At 43.3% G+C, this 14909-nt stretch overlaps 1 protein-coding gene across 1 annotated transcript in view; it reads right to left on the bottom strand.

Annotated features, from left to right (window-relative positions):
* LOC139222590 (diacylglycerol kinase delta) overlaps positions 1–1955 on the bottom strand; it is a 59888-nt gene extending 57933 nt beyond the window's left edge. Inside the window, exon 1 of the mRNA XM_070854392.1 lies at positions 1857–1955. The gene's annotated coding sequence lies outside the window, so the exon portion shown is untranslated. The remainder of the gene's footprint in view (positions 1–1856) is intronic.
* Positions 1956–14909: the final 12954 nt, after the last annotated feature.

Here is a 14909-nt window from a genome sequence, read left to right as displayed (position 1 = left end):
AGCTGGTGAACCCAAGACCCTGTCAGCCTGAGCAGCAGCTTCTTTCAGCCAATGGGAAGAGAGCAGCATGATGACATCATCACATCATTTGTCAAAAACACTGACTTTCATCGTCCCGGCGTCAGAAGTACTTTTAAAAACCACACGTGTGGAGGTTTTTAGTTCATTTTCAATAATATAAACGCATTTTTAAACTTCCTGTTGAATGAAAATTGCTTTTATTCTAACTGTGATGACGTTAATGGGAATTTATTTTAGTTAAACATGTCAGTTTTCTACCAAATCACCTGTTTAAGCTTTTCCTTCATTATTTTAATGTTAGATTAAAACTACATCTTTGAAAATATTTTAATCTGCCTGTTTTGCCTTTAGATTTTTTAAATGTGTTTCTTATCCCTTATTGTCTATTTGATTGAAACATAAAACACTATTTACCACAGACTGGTGAAACCGAAATGTGTTAAGATCAATAAAGTTTTTTTTCCACCTATAACTCATGCACCGAGGACCCTGAAACCATGGCAACCGTCTATGGGCGTGCACTTCACCCTCAGCACCACATTACCGCGGTGTCCGATGAGATTAGCTCATCAATACCAGACTGATATCCAATACCATTATCTGCTCCGGGAGCAAACGTGGCGTTATGGGATGTCGTCCCCATGACAACAGGGGTTGCCGTGAATCCTGTGTTCCCTATTGATCGTGATAGCATGATTTGCAGTTGATGGTCAATGTAGGTAATGGATACCGATTAAACACGCTCACGATAATTCATCATCTGTGTGTTTTCAATGCATTTCTCATTCCGGATATTAGTTCATCAATAACTAATGAGCCAGATTTGTTTGTTTCTGTGTGTGAGTGTGTGTGTGTGTGTGAGAGAAAGAGAGAGAGAGTGTGTATTTGCCAGTAAGAGGCTAATATCAAACCATCAATATGTTACTGTAAAAGGCAGACCACAGGCCAATAAGCAGCTATCAGGAAACAATAAGACACTGTGGGATTATGTCAGATCGCTTATCAGAGATTTGAGCACAACTCATCATCGCAGTGGCGGTAACAAAGGAAGCTACCGCAGCCAGGACGCGGGCCAGACCTGATCAGGAAGTCAGCTAAGATGAAAGAGTGGATTTAAGTGGTGATAAAGTTACACAAGAGTGAGACAATCAAACTGAGAAAAGATACAGATAAAGTGACAGATCCCCCAGATCGCTGCAGCCGACAAGTTAATCTTGTCAAAAAAGTGTGTGTGACAGTCGAGTGTGAAGCTTTAAGGCGGCTTCAAACCCACATGCACACATCTGTTCGTCGCTGAGATGCTTAAACGTTAAATAAATGAGCAGCTCAAATGCTTAATCAGAGCTCCCAGCGTGACCCTGATGAACACTTCCAGGACTTTCACTAACCAAGTTAAGAGCACTTCCATCAACCTAAATAATGTATCCCTCCCTGGTTAGCTAATGTTGCTTTTTACCTTTAAGAACTTCTGTTTTAATATGTATAAAGTTAAAATAAAAGATAAAAAAGCTCTCAAAGAGGTTCAGAAAATGTCCAAAAAAAGCTAAAAACCAACATCTATAATACAAGATTCAAGCCGGCTTACTGACTTTTCCTGTGTTGCAGACAAACCTGTCAAAGCTCAATAATATTCCAGAAGCTCCATGTTTAATGGATAAAACTCTGCCGAGCCCACAGTCCCACCTCCACACACACACACACACACACACACACACACACACACACACACACACACACACACACACACACACACACACACACACACACACACACACACACACACACACACACACACACACACACACACACACACACTTCACTCCATCTTTTCCTACCTTGGCCCTTATCTGTCCCGAGGTCGACACTTTGCGGATCAACTTGTGTGACGTTTCCTCTTGTTCCCCGTCGCTGTCTGATGATTCTTCTCCAGCTTCTCCAGCCTGGAAGAAGAGGAAGCATTAGTAACAGATTTAATGACTCCTTTACCGCCCAGGACACCGGGAACCAAAATGTCCTCCTTTGAAAATGTGGTGGATGTGACGGTCAAGTTTGATTTAGGAGAAACTCTGACAACTGTATCGTTTCACTGCATTCAACAGCCAACAAGCAAACATTTGGTCCAATTTAAAAGCCAGAGATGATCAAGCTGATTGGTCCAGAAAAGAAAACAAATATTGGACATGCAGAAATGCTAAGGGCTGTAGATCTTTTTCTCTTCATTTTAATATTTCTACTTTACTGTCATATTATTTCCATTCGGTTTCGTTTTTCTTACTAATAAATAAACTGTTGCATGTCTCAGAGTTTTGCGACATGATGGTCTAAAAGCTGTCGTCTCAGATCGTCCTCTGCTCCACCAGGGATACATTATGTTCACTGTTAAATTGTTCCGATTATTCGTGCATTTCTTCATTTTATCCTTCTTTTTTTTTTTTCCATATCCACCATATTGGTATTTGCCTTTTGTCTAACTATAAATAATATAATCTAAACTGCACTTAGGGCCCCTAGATTACTTAGGACATGACCTCTGTGTTCATCAGTGGTAGTTTTCCATGGGAGTCGGACGTTTTGCGCTCGTAGGCACTTGTAGTTGCTGCTCACAAAAACAAAGTCTTCATGCTCACAACTAACTAAGACGCCGACGTGCTTGGTGACACATTCACTCCATGGCTGCTGCACCTTGGTGGAGATGAGCGGACTTCTCCTGACGTGCTCATTCTGATGTCCCCATTGAACACAAGGTTCACGTTTTGATTCATCACTTCCTGCTTGCCCAGCAGATTCCACCGCTTGCTTTGATAGTAACTGGGCCACATATGGGGAAGAGTTAGACGCACAATGTTAACACTGTTTATTTTTCAATTTCTAAGCCCTTTAATTCATTTTCACCATATTTTAAAGATGGCTTTTAGCAGCCGACATCCTGCAGGGTGAGTAGAGCTGGATTTATATGTAGGCAGGTGTGAGTTGAGATGATTTGAAATCAAGCCAACTTACATTTTAAAAAGTAAGAAAAACAGGAATAAACAAGTCTGGCTTGTCTTTAAATCTGTGTGCCGAGGCTGCAGGTCAAATTAAGCTGTTTAAAGGTTTAAGAGTGATGCTATTAAGTATGATTTTCTGACTCTGCAGGGTTTAAGTTGTGCAATTGGCATGCAACTAAAAACGTGTAAAGGAAATCTGGCACCATAGAACCACCTATGTTTAATCACAGAGCATTAAGACATTTTCGCCGATGCAGCCCCACTTTGCAAAGCAACCATATCTTTATATTGTCTTGAGCAGTACTTACGATATGAGTCCTTTCAGAGTCCGCTTGGGGCGACCCCAGCGACTCGCCGGGCTCTGCCACATACAGGACGTTGGGGTTCAGCTTAGAGGCCATGACAAGCTCACAGTGGGAAGCAAAGGAAGGAGACGGTGAGAGGACGCCGGTGTGGGGATGGAGGAAAAGTTTTGCTAGTTGCAGAGAGAGGAGGACTTGTGAATAAAAGAGGAGAGGAGGAAGAGGAAAGAGAGGAGTCTGGCGAAGGCGAACACTTGGCAAAGTAGAGGAAGAGCGGAGAGGATGACGGATGAGACAGCGAGCTCCGGGACGCCACACTCGTCCTCTTGCCGATCTCTCTATCCAGGGCCAACTCTGGAAAAGATGGAGGAATGAATTATTGATTAGGAGAGAAAAGCTCACTGGAAGGGAGGGAGGGAGGGAGGTGGTGGGGGGGGGTGAGGGGGTGTTGGCTGCTCCCTTGCTGAAAGTTAAACAACATATAAACAACTGTCTTTCCCCAACTCCCTCTTCCTCTACTACTATTAATCACTCCTCTTCCTCCTCCATCGCTCTCTTCCAGTTAGAGAGACGATGACGGCCACTTCTCCTTTCTCCCTTCCTCTTTACTCCTTCCTGCATCGAGCTCTCACACTTGGCCCTGTGCATTTAAAACACAGCCGACGACCACGCAGAATAGCCCTTTAGTCAAGTGACACAGAGACAGTCACAACCAGGGTGGTGATGATGAAGATGAAGATGAAGATGAAGGAGCAACATGAAGGGCATATGGAGCACGGGGATGCTGGTAATGATGACAACAACAGTGAAGAAGATGATGATGATGATCATCATCATCATCATATGGCTCATGATTGGGGGACAATCCTGCAGCATACATGCACTCACATCAGAAGTGTTTGCACGCTTCACAACTGTCTCACTGACACACGCACGCTCGCACCGACGTCTTTTAGCGTGCAACACAGCCAGAAAGTGTGTGTGTGTGTGTGTGTGTGTGTGTGTGTGTTTCCTTGATTACGACGTGGACACGTTATTCAACAAAAAAAAAAAAAAAAAACCTGTCTGCATCTCACTTCACCGCCCCCGATGACAGCAAACTTGAACGCGTAAATGTGGCACAAACAGCGCAGAGTCACGCACAGGTGGCTGTTCGGCGTGTTCACTCATGTTTCTGTGGCTCTCATTAAAAAAAAAGAAAGAAAAAAAAAAGAACAATAAACACAAACGGGTGCACAACAGGCTGTCGTGAGCTTCAGCCAGCTTGATCATTCATTCCGTCCGTATCGCTGTTTGCTGTCGGCGGCAAAATAAATATCAATATTCAATTCAACTCCTGCGTGTTCGCCAAATGGGCTCAGACGGCTCAGCTGTCAGCTACACGAAGACATTAATCGGCGACCTGGTCGGCCACCTCCTCTGCACAAATAAACCCCCTCTGCGCTCTCATGTGTCGATAAAATATGGATATTATTTACCTTCGCACGCTGATGTCTCCCCCCTTCTCCTCCGGCGGAGGTTAATCAGCAGCGGTGTCTCCCGCTCCTCTAGCCCGGCCTGGGTCGCTCGTCAGCCGGCGTTCGTGTGCTCGCAGGCGGCCGGCGGTCAGCAGCAGCAGCGGCGGCGGCGGCGGCGGCGTGCGGGTCTCTCCGGTGGTGCTCGGCTTGCAGAGAGAGACGCGGTCTTACGCATAGCGTCGGAGCGGATCTGAATCAGGTAGGAAGAGGAGGGTGGGAGGGGAGGTGGAGGAGGAAGAGGAGGGAGCAGGGGGGGAGGAGGAGAGGGAGGAAGAGAGAGAGAGAGAGAGAGAGAAAGAGAGATTTGAAAGCCGGGTTGAGTCGCCTTGAATCGCTGTACCGAGGTTAAACGGAGAGCAAATAACGCGCACACGCACGCATGCGCGCGCAAGGAGGGGGGGGGGCGCAGGCCTAATGTACACACGAGGAGACAAGAAAACATCAATTAGCAACCAGATGCTGAAGAGTACGAGCCGCTGGGTGAGGATGAGGGGGAATATTTGAAAGAATTCAGTTTGCCCTCCTGAGCACCTGACAACACCAGAGCAGCTACTGGAATTACAGCGCTGCTCAGCATTGATTAAAAACAGTTAAAAAATCGATTGATATCACATTAAAGGTGTTGCTTTTCAGTGAGGCTTCCTGCAGACTGAGCAGACAGAGGTGTTAAAGCTGTTGGACGTGGACACGCAAAGTGTTGGTGAGAGCTCTCTGTGCCGGACATGCAGGATAGAGGACGACCTGAGTCCAAGTGATGGTTTTTAACACAACATAGACACTAAGGTGATGTCTTCATAGCCACAGGACTCACACCTGTGTGTGTGTGTGTGTGTGTGTGTGTGTGTGTGTGTGTGTGTCCTGGACTGAATCAGGTCAGTTGCTCCCTGTGTTCTGTGTTCTGCATGTGTAGAGCTGACATACTTTTTCTGGAGGAAATGAAATGTGCTTTAACCAGAATGTGACATTTGCTGATGCACCAAATTAGGCTGAAGGTACTGCTGCCTGATTAAACTGGCACACCACGATGATCATCAGCAGATTGAGTTTGTTCAAATTTCCATTTTTTCTTAAGACGTTGGCCTAAAATATCAGTCCATTAAGTCACTAGTTCCCGACCTGGGCGTGGAGAACCCCTACAAGATAAATCAAGGGGGTCGTATGATCATTAAAGAAAGACAAGAAATTTTGATTTTTTATCATAATTATCTCAAATTTCTGCTACTTCTTGTGAAATACTGGACACTTTTACCTCTTCCAGCCTTTTAAATCGTACAAACGAGACAATCATGTCCACATCAAGGACACACAGATTTGTTTGAAGGGGCCACGGGCCAAAAAACTCTGTTCTATACTTTGTTATAGTTTGATTTTGCATGTGAGGGATACAGGCTGCTGCTGGTCCGACTCTAGTGTCACAACATTCCTCTTGCAGGCAAAAACACGACTCTTTGACTCAAAAGTCTGTCCAGACATGCTCTCAAAACTTGTTTTGCACTGAGTCTGTTTTCCTGCCCGATCCACACCTAAGAGAGAGAGAGAGAGAGAGAGACATCCACATTAACTAGGAAGAAAGAGAGAGAGAGAGCAACATGTGCACACACACAGATACAAGGGCAGACGTACACATATACACATGCACTAACACGGCACACACACTTGGCGCCGCTCAGTGCAATAGTAATTTGTTTACAGTTGATTAAATATTCATGCTGAATTAGCTGTGAGCCTGCCAACAGTCACTTCATTTACACCGCGTGTGTGTGTGTGTGTGAGTGAGTGTGTGTGTGTGTGTGTGTGTGTGTGTGTGTTTCTTGTCAGCCTGTGACTGTAGGTCAGCGGCGTGGAAAAGACAAACACGTGCACAGTAACAGGCATGCACACACACCTGCTGGATTCCCCCGCCGATCAGGTGATAGTGTTACTGTATTCGGCTCTTTCCTCCGGTTGCTATTGGCAACGGTGGGAAGGAGGGGCTAAAGGATGGGAGCAGAAGGAGGGAGGAAGATGACCAAGGACAAAAATACATGTGAACAGAATACACTTTGTATTAATCATATGTAGGTCTCTGCAGCTAAAGGGTATTTTGATTATCAATGAATGCGGCGGGGAAAAAAGGACAACGCCAGTTTCCCAGAATGCACGGGGACATCTTCAAATGTCTTGTTTGGTCCAACAAAGTCCAAATATATTCAGCTAACAGAGAAAAGAAAAGCAGCAATCCCCCCATCGGAGAGGCTGCAATCATAGAATGAATATTTGGCATTTTTGCTTGAAAAATACACCAATTGAGTATTTGATTAAGATTCAGCTCTAATGAACTCCTGATTTCAATCAATTTCTTTCCTCATTAGAGCTCTAATGGCACGCAAGAGATGAATACGGCGCTCACTGTGTTTTCCTTTTCATTTCCTTTGCTCACAAAACCAAAGGAATCACATAACTCCCCTGGAAAATCTGGAAAAGAAGGAAAAGCATAGGGACGAGGGAGAAAACAGGAGTAATAAGGCTGTCTCCCTCTCTATCAAACACACACACACACACACAAACACACACACCTTTGAGCTCTCCCACAGAGCTGCTCACAGGTTGTCAAATTTCCTCTCTTTCCCATCCAACTGCTGCACAGCGGGAAGCAGCAATCACAGCTGAGCAATAAAAGAAACCGATAACAAAGAGATAATTAACGGCTCAGAGTTACGTACCACACTGAGGGCAGATTACTGCACCGTCATTATCATCATGCAAATATGAACACACTGTCACACGTCCTGTCCTAATCTTTCACAAGCAGTTACCCCCGTACCCTCAACATTTATCTCTATTAATGTGCAGCCAGCACATTGCAGAAAGTGCTGCTGCTTTGTATTCATGCACTCGTTACTGCGGCTGTTTGCACTTTATTCTGTACTTCTGTAAACGCCATGCAACTAATTGTCCACTGCGGTCCCTCCCTACTTGCACAAATGTGTTTATAAACCCCTTTTTTTCTTTATTAAATTCAACTTATTGATTGCTAGCAATGACTACACGCTGCTACACTGTCCTCATATACTCTTACTTGGCAATGAAGACAAAGTTTTGTATAAACATGCAGTAGTTTGATTTAGTTCAGGCATTTTGTTGAGAAATAAATGAGAAGATTGATGCCTTTGTCACGTCTGTGTGTTCAGTACAGAGCAGCAGCGAGCGGCACGTTAGCTTAGCTTAGCATAAAGACTGTAAATGGGGGGAAACGGCTAGCCTGGCTCCGTCCAAAGGTAGCACCTCTCAACCTCACTAAATAACACAATACGTCTTGATCGTTTAATACAAACGTGCAAAAAGAACAACAGTGAACAAGCTTTCCCAAGAAGTCAAACTACTTCTCTAAAGTTTCTGCCCGCATCAACATCCCTGTCACATCATCAGAGAGGCCTGTCTGGTACGAATCCCAGAGCGCTAACCATTCATGTTCTCACCACCCACATCCAGAGCAGGCTCCTACACACTGACACCTCCTCATAAACACGCCGCCTAAAAACGGCTCAAAGAATGGCTGCATCAGATCTTAAAATAAGCCTACACACAAATATTATAAATGAGTCATGTAAGAGCATTCGCAGATGTCAGTTAGCAGCTATTTCTGTTGGGGAAAAGATCCTTAGATTTACATAATTGTTGCACAAGTTTCCATTAGTGACATAGTGGGTGTTTTTTTTTTTGTTTTTTTGCTCGAAAACTAAAGAAATGAATATATTAAGAGCTTTCAAAATAGTTCCTTGCACTTTATCTGAGTCCAAATAAAAAAAAAAAGGACTTGACAAGCATTCCCTTCTGGTGCACAATCTGGACAATGACATACTCCAAAATAACCCTTTAGTTTACAATCATGGTTCGGTCCTCTTCTGAAAGAAAACTCTTTGGACTTTACCACCAAAACATCACACCGAGTCATTGTGATACTGAGCCAGATTTTCCTGTTATTCTGCTCATTTGTGTGGGTTTTTTTGTTTTTTTGGATTTCTTGCTTCAAAATAAGCCGTGATATCGCGATCTCACATCTTCAGGCCACAGGTGGGTTTAAAATAGCGGGATGTTTGAAGTGACAGTTGCATTGTGATCAGCTATAAGTGAAACTGCATCGATAAAAACAGACTGAATACACCTTTTCTGAATGCCTGACTAAAGGGACGTGTGATCTCAGCTAATTGTTTTGGAGCTGCCCTCCTCATTACCCACGAGACACTGAAGGTTAACAGACTTGGCAAAGCGCCGATATGCTTTTAAAAGGTCGTAAAAGGTCATTAATGGGTCAGGGGAACATTATTTCAATTGATCTGGCGTCGACCTGGGGCTCATTGATCGGGTAATTTGGGGAATTGAGAATAAGATGAATGGTGCAGCAGTTATTCCACATCTCCTCTAATCTGGGATCAAGCTTGTCACACTCAATCCTGCGTCGTCTTAAACTATTAGCGGCCCACATGGTGCAGTCTGTGCGGTTCATTTATATACCAGCGGCCAATGTATGTGCCATGTGTTACTATGCTGCCACCTAGTGATTTATTCGTCCATTTAAGAAAAAAAAACACATCCAGAAAATGAACCTGCAGGAACAGACTCAGCATGACGAGGAAAAATTAGAAAAAAGGAGGAAAAGAACAGAGTGAAAAGAAAGAGCAGTTATTGGAAGCACGATAAGCAGTGGAAAAGTCAAACGATAAGCTGTTTAAGAGCATCAATTATTAAGCGCAGTCTGCGATTTCCCCTTTGATCAGTGAGGCCGGGGTAATCAGGGGTAATGCTAATGAGGCATGAGATGGGAGGAGGGTGGAAAGAGAGGGATGCGGAGCAGCAGGCAAGACAGACGGGGAGAGAAAGAGACTTCGATGGGGGGAAGACAGGTCAGAGAAAGACAAGGGGGAGATGGAGGGATTTAAGAGAAGACGGCGACAAAGGGAGATAATAATATTCCTTCATTATTCAGCGTCATGGTGTCTGTCTGTGATGGTGATTTGGGCGATTTGCTGGTTCATTAGTTTGGTTGTCTGAGTGCTGTTTATCTCCAAAGGTACTAAAAGTATGGAGTGTCACTTTTTCTACCTTGTCATAAATAAAATGATTAAAGCATTTGAACAGTCTTGCACTGAGATGCTCAAATGTAAAGACCTGATGGTAAAAGTGTTTTTTTTCTCCAAAATAATATACATTTAAAGAATTTGAGGTGGAAAATGCATCAGTTATTAGATTTAATCCAAATATAGATAATCCATTTATGGGAATAATTTACCTTTTTAAACCTGTCGGCTAAATATTCAGATGAAGACAGTAGCTGGTTAGCTTAGCTTAGCTTAGCTTAGCTTAGCATAAAGAGAGGAAACAGCTAGCCATGCTCAGTCCAAAGGTAACAAAATCCACCTAACAGCACCTCTGCTGCTTTATTAATACAAAAAAAAGTGGCAAGAAAAATGGCAATTCATCATTTCACAGATTATTGTGTTCTGGATATTTCTCGGCTCTGAGCAGTTTCCAGGTAACCAGCGGAGATTTCAGGAAGTTTAAACTGCTAATCGATGTCTTTCCACGTCTGTTTTTGGTATGAATTAAACAAAGCAGATAAAGTGTGTTAATTACTGAGCTTCAGAGGTGCAGAGCCAGGCTAGCAGGGACATATCACACAGGATATCACATTATCTTCCTCAGCTCGTCTTCTTCGTCATGGAAACGTTAATGCTTGAATTTTCCATTTTCTGAGTATATTAAGAACTTTTCATCCATGATGGCTTAAAAACATAAACATTCCTCCAACTCCATAGAGGGCTGTATGAAATCGAAAGCTTCAGAGCTTCTACAAAGTGGACCTTAAGGTTTTAAATAGCTTATAAATGAAATGACAGTGAATGGAAAAAAAGAGACAGTGTGTATACGTTTAAAGACAGAAAAAGAACTGACAGGAAAATGGAGAAAATAGAAGGAAGGGAAAAAGGGAAGGAGGAGGAGGAGAAAGCATGGATCATCAAACAAGAAAAGGAAAGACGGCAACAGAGAAAATGATGTACAGTATAAAGAGAAACAGACAAAGAAGGGGAAAAACCAAGTGGCTCTACCCCTCTGTGATCCATTGAAGCTATAAATACCCTTGTAGAATACATAGATCAGGAACATTTGAGTCATCTGCCATTTGAAGTCTAGTGTGATGCGGGCAGCTTGCTTTGAACAACCCTGCTGAGCGACAAGTGCCAGACCGCACGTCAAACTTTAATGGCTTTGACTGGATATTACAGGTGAGTACAGGAGGGCAAAACTGTGTGACGTACCAGCCGTGCAATGTAGAGGTCAGCCACGCAAGCAGCAGCGAAAACAGGCAGGCAGAGATGGACACAACATGCACACACACACACACAGGCACACGAGTGGAAAAACAAAGAGGCCATTGTGTGTCTGATTGGGCCGGCTCTTCACCATATTGGTTTCCATGAGAACACAAGACTGAGTGAGGGAACAGGTGGTAACCTCAAAGAGCACAGCAACAGCATCCCGTTAGCTTTACAACCGGGCTGAACACACGCTGCGCAAACACAGATCTGCTAATGAAGTGTCACGCTGAGACGAGAGCTCCCAAAAACACACCCACCATCACTATGTCTGTCGCTGAGAGGCCACTGACACACTGGTCTGTAGCACTGGGAGCAGGGTCGGCTGCACCAGTCCTATCAGAGTACTTTAAATCAATACAAGTAGAAAAAAGGCTTCATTTCAATTTACTTCACTGTATATGTTTAGTTTTCGGGCTAACATAAAGGGCAATTCCACTAATTCTGTCTTGGGAGACTACTACTGCATGTGTGAAAAAAGCCTTTTGTGGGTGGAATCTGATATTTAGCCTCAGAATAGGCCACCAGCAAGGACCATCCATATCTCTGACCAAAATGTTGGTATGTAATGAAGGTAATATATATAATGTAGGCGAACAAAAAGTCAGATCATGCTTTGTAAATGTGATTTAGAGAAACTTCAACATCTGAGTTGCACAAATGTTTTTTTTTTCCCAACTGTAAATCAGCAGTTTGATGGATGGTTTATGGAGCAATGACAGAACAAAGTGACCAACCATCCTGAAGCTGAGGACCAAAAGGCCCTTAAAACTCCTAACTGCGGTAATTTGTTTAAATTCTAGTTTGGCTTGTGTTTGCTATCTTCAGAAATGATTGGGGCAAAGGCAGCAAACACCAGCAGCATCTTTATGTGTGTAAGAGCAACATTTGCTCCCTAATTCAGCACATCCAAGCTACTGTAACATGACTGCGTCTCCTGTGTGTTACGGCTGTCAAATGACCTTTTTCAATATGCAATGAATGATGCCTCTACATATTATAGTACATTCATGCAGACGGCACGTGCACACACACTGAACTGGGGTTGACGTTATGTCCTCTGGCTGCAGAGGGAAGTTAAGGTTCTGTAAAAGGTAACAATGCACCAATAAGAAAAGAGAAGATAATGGATGAGATAATGTAGAGAATACGCTCAATGTGTATGTCAGGTTTACAGCGAAGTAAAAATAAAATTCTTTACTGTAGAATATAAACCAAAAAGAAAAAAGAGAAGCTCTCTGATAACAAGAGTGCCGTTGTTGTAATAACTGACTGGAAACAGCCGTTTGAATAGAAGATGTACTTGCAGTGGTGGCGAGATAGCACAGAAGTGTTAACCTCAAAGAGTTGTAGTGGTTCACTAAACCTCCAGTGGGAAATTAATTTACCAAGTGATACAATGAATGGTTTATAGAAACAGTCTGAGCTGGTTGCATGTCTTCACCACAAAAACACGGCAGCAGCAGCAGCAGCAGCAGTGCACCCATACAGTGAATAAAAAGGCTCAGATGGAACTGCGCCTCTCGTCTGATGGGCCTTCATCTACTCTAAACTCACACATGCTCTGCCTGCATAAGGCTCTCCTACTCTGTGTTTTCCTGCTTTCACGTTTACGATACAAACTGCAAAATTACACAGAGTTAAATGGCCTGAATGAAGCATAAAAAAAACTAAATGCTAACAAATGATTAATAATTGATTTTTCACTTTGTTTCGCGGTTTTCTTGTGCATATCCAGCTGACTTTGTGATATTGGGAAACTGTGACAGTGTCGGTGAGCAGCTAGCTTTCACGCTGACATGGATCTAAACATCAATCAATCAGATGTGTCAGCGGTTAAACAATTAGCTTCCAGACAATAACAGCACAGAAACTCTCACCGAGCTGCAGGGGGAAACGCAACGGCAGGCTTTCAGAGCTGCTTTAGACATTGTAAGATGTAACGCTAAATGAAATAACATCAAAATCAAACAAAGTAGACAGAAAGTTTGGAGGTTTAAAAGTTGCCGGAGTGCCGAACACCACTAATGTGACTGAGTAAATGTTGTTGGGGTAATGTCCTCTCTCCAGGGGCCGCAGTCAGCTAACGGAGAGTGACCAGTGTCCCCGAAGCTGCTGATGATTGAGGTATCGTGTGGAAGGGCGCTCGAGTAAAACTTTCAGGATGCATGGATTGAATTTAAGGACACTCTCATCAATCTCTGGGCCAGTAGGTCACATACTTTGTGAATATAAAGAATGAACATTCCTCATGTTTGCTTTGAAAAGTGGCAAACATCCAACCACAGCTAATATTAGTGTCAACACACGATGCCTACCTAACCTTAACCAAGTCATTTTGTTGCCTAAACCTAACTAAATGTTACCCAGAGCAGCTTTAGATAAGAAAACCTTATTTCAACAAGGTTGTTTTGAAAGGCACTAAGAAATAACGTCGTTCAGTCGACAGGGGACGGATCAGAAAACACTAGAAGACATTCATCTAATTTGGAGGGTTCATTGAATGACTAGCTGCCGTTTTCATTTGGATGACAGTCTCGGAGGAGTGCTTCACAATGGCGCTAAATTTGTATGCATTCATTTTTAAATCTGTCGCCAACTGGCAAACGCACGTAGCTTTGAAAAGCAACAGGAGCTTCATCCACAAATCATCTATTACAGTCACAGCGCCGTCCTGTCAGGATTTGTTTTACACTCACTGTATGTGGTCAAAAGTATTTGGACACACACGCGTGTCCGCATACTTCTGTTGGTCATGTGGTTTGAGTTCGAGCTTCCAACCCTAACCCCTAACCTCTAACCCCTGATCCTGGTTCAATGTGGCAATCACACACAAAGCCAGGTTCATAAAGAAATGCTTTTCCCATTGGAAGATGTTCAACAAACACAGATTTTAGGGCGTCCACATACTTTCGGCCAACTTTACAGATGAATCCTATGTACAAATACAAGTATTTGAGGTTTGTCACTGACAAAAACAATAAGAGAAGATGATTTACTAGCCAGTCTGAATCATCAGGACTTAACGTCACTCATTTCAAAGCTGTTTATTTCTGACAGACGGCAGGTCTCAGATTTCTGAAGGTGGCACATGTCTCAGTCTGAATGGGCCGAATGTTGAATCATTCACAGGAGAATGAGGAAGACACGGCAAGTCTTCCTCATTTACTACAAACACACAGAGAGGTTGCTCCTCCACTCACAAAATCAGGGAAGCGTTAAAAGTAAATTCATTGAAGTCACAAGCTGCGCAAAGAGGATTCTTTACCACTAAAAACAGTTTCCAGAGTTGCATTTAAAACGGCTGCTTGAATTTTGTATTTAGAACGAATCTCTTCAGTGTTTAGTGTCATACATCTTTCAAAGCACAGCTGTAGGTTTGCTGTATTATGTCCCGCCTCGCTTAAATTAAAGATAGGATGTCGAAAAAATGTCCTGCAGTTGAATGACTCTAAATCAGATGTAATTATAACTACCCCCTGTGGCCCCAGACGCAGCAGCATTAACAATCTCTCCTCCAGTGTGGGTGCCTTATCTAATAATGTTCTACGCCTGCAGCCTCGCTCTTATCTTTGACTCAGAGCTGTGTTTTTGATGCTCAGCAGCCTGTTGCACCAGATATATGTGGCTTCTCTCTTGAGTTTGGGTGCAAAGTCCACACTGACCAATATATTGTCGCATGAAAATTATGTTTTAACTTCCTGTGGCCACGTTCTGTCCATGTCATGT

The sequence above is a fragment of the Pempheris klunzingeri genome, chromosome 23, assembly GCF_042242105.1.
Source record: "Pempheris klunzingeri isolate RE-2024b chromosome 23, fPemKlu1.hap1, whole genome shotgun sequence".
NCBI lineage: Eukaryota > Metazoa > Chordata > Actinopteri > Acropomatiformes > Pempheridae > Pempheris > Pempheris klunzingeri.
The sequence above is the reverse complement of the archived record's forward strand: the minus strand, read 5'-3'. Positions and strand labels throughout refer to the sequence as shown.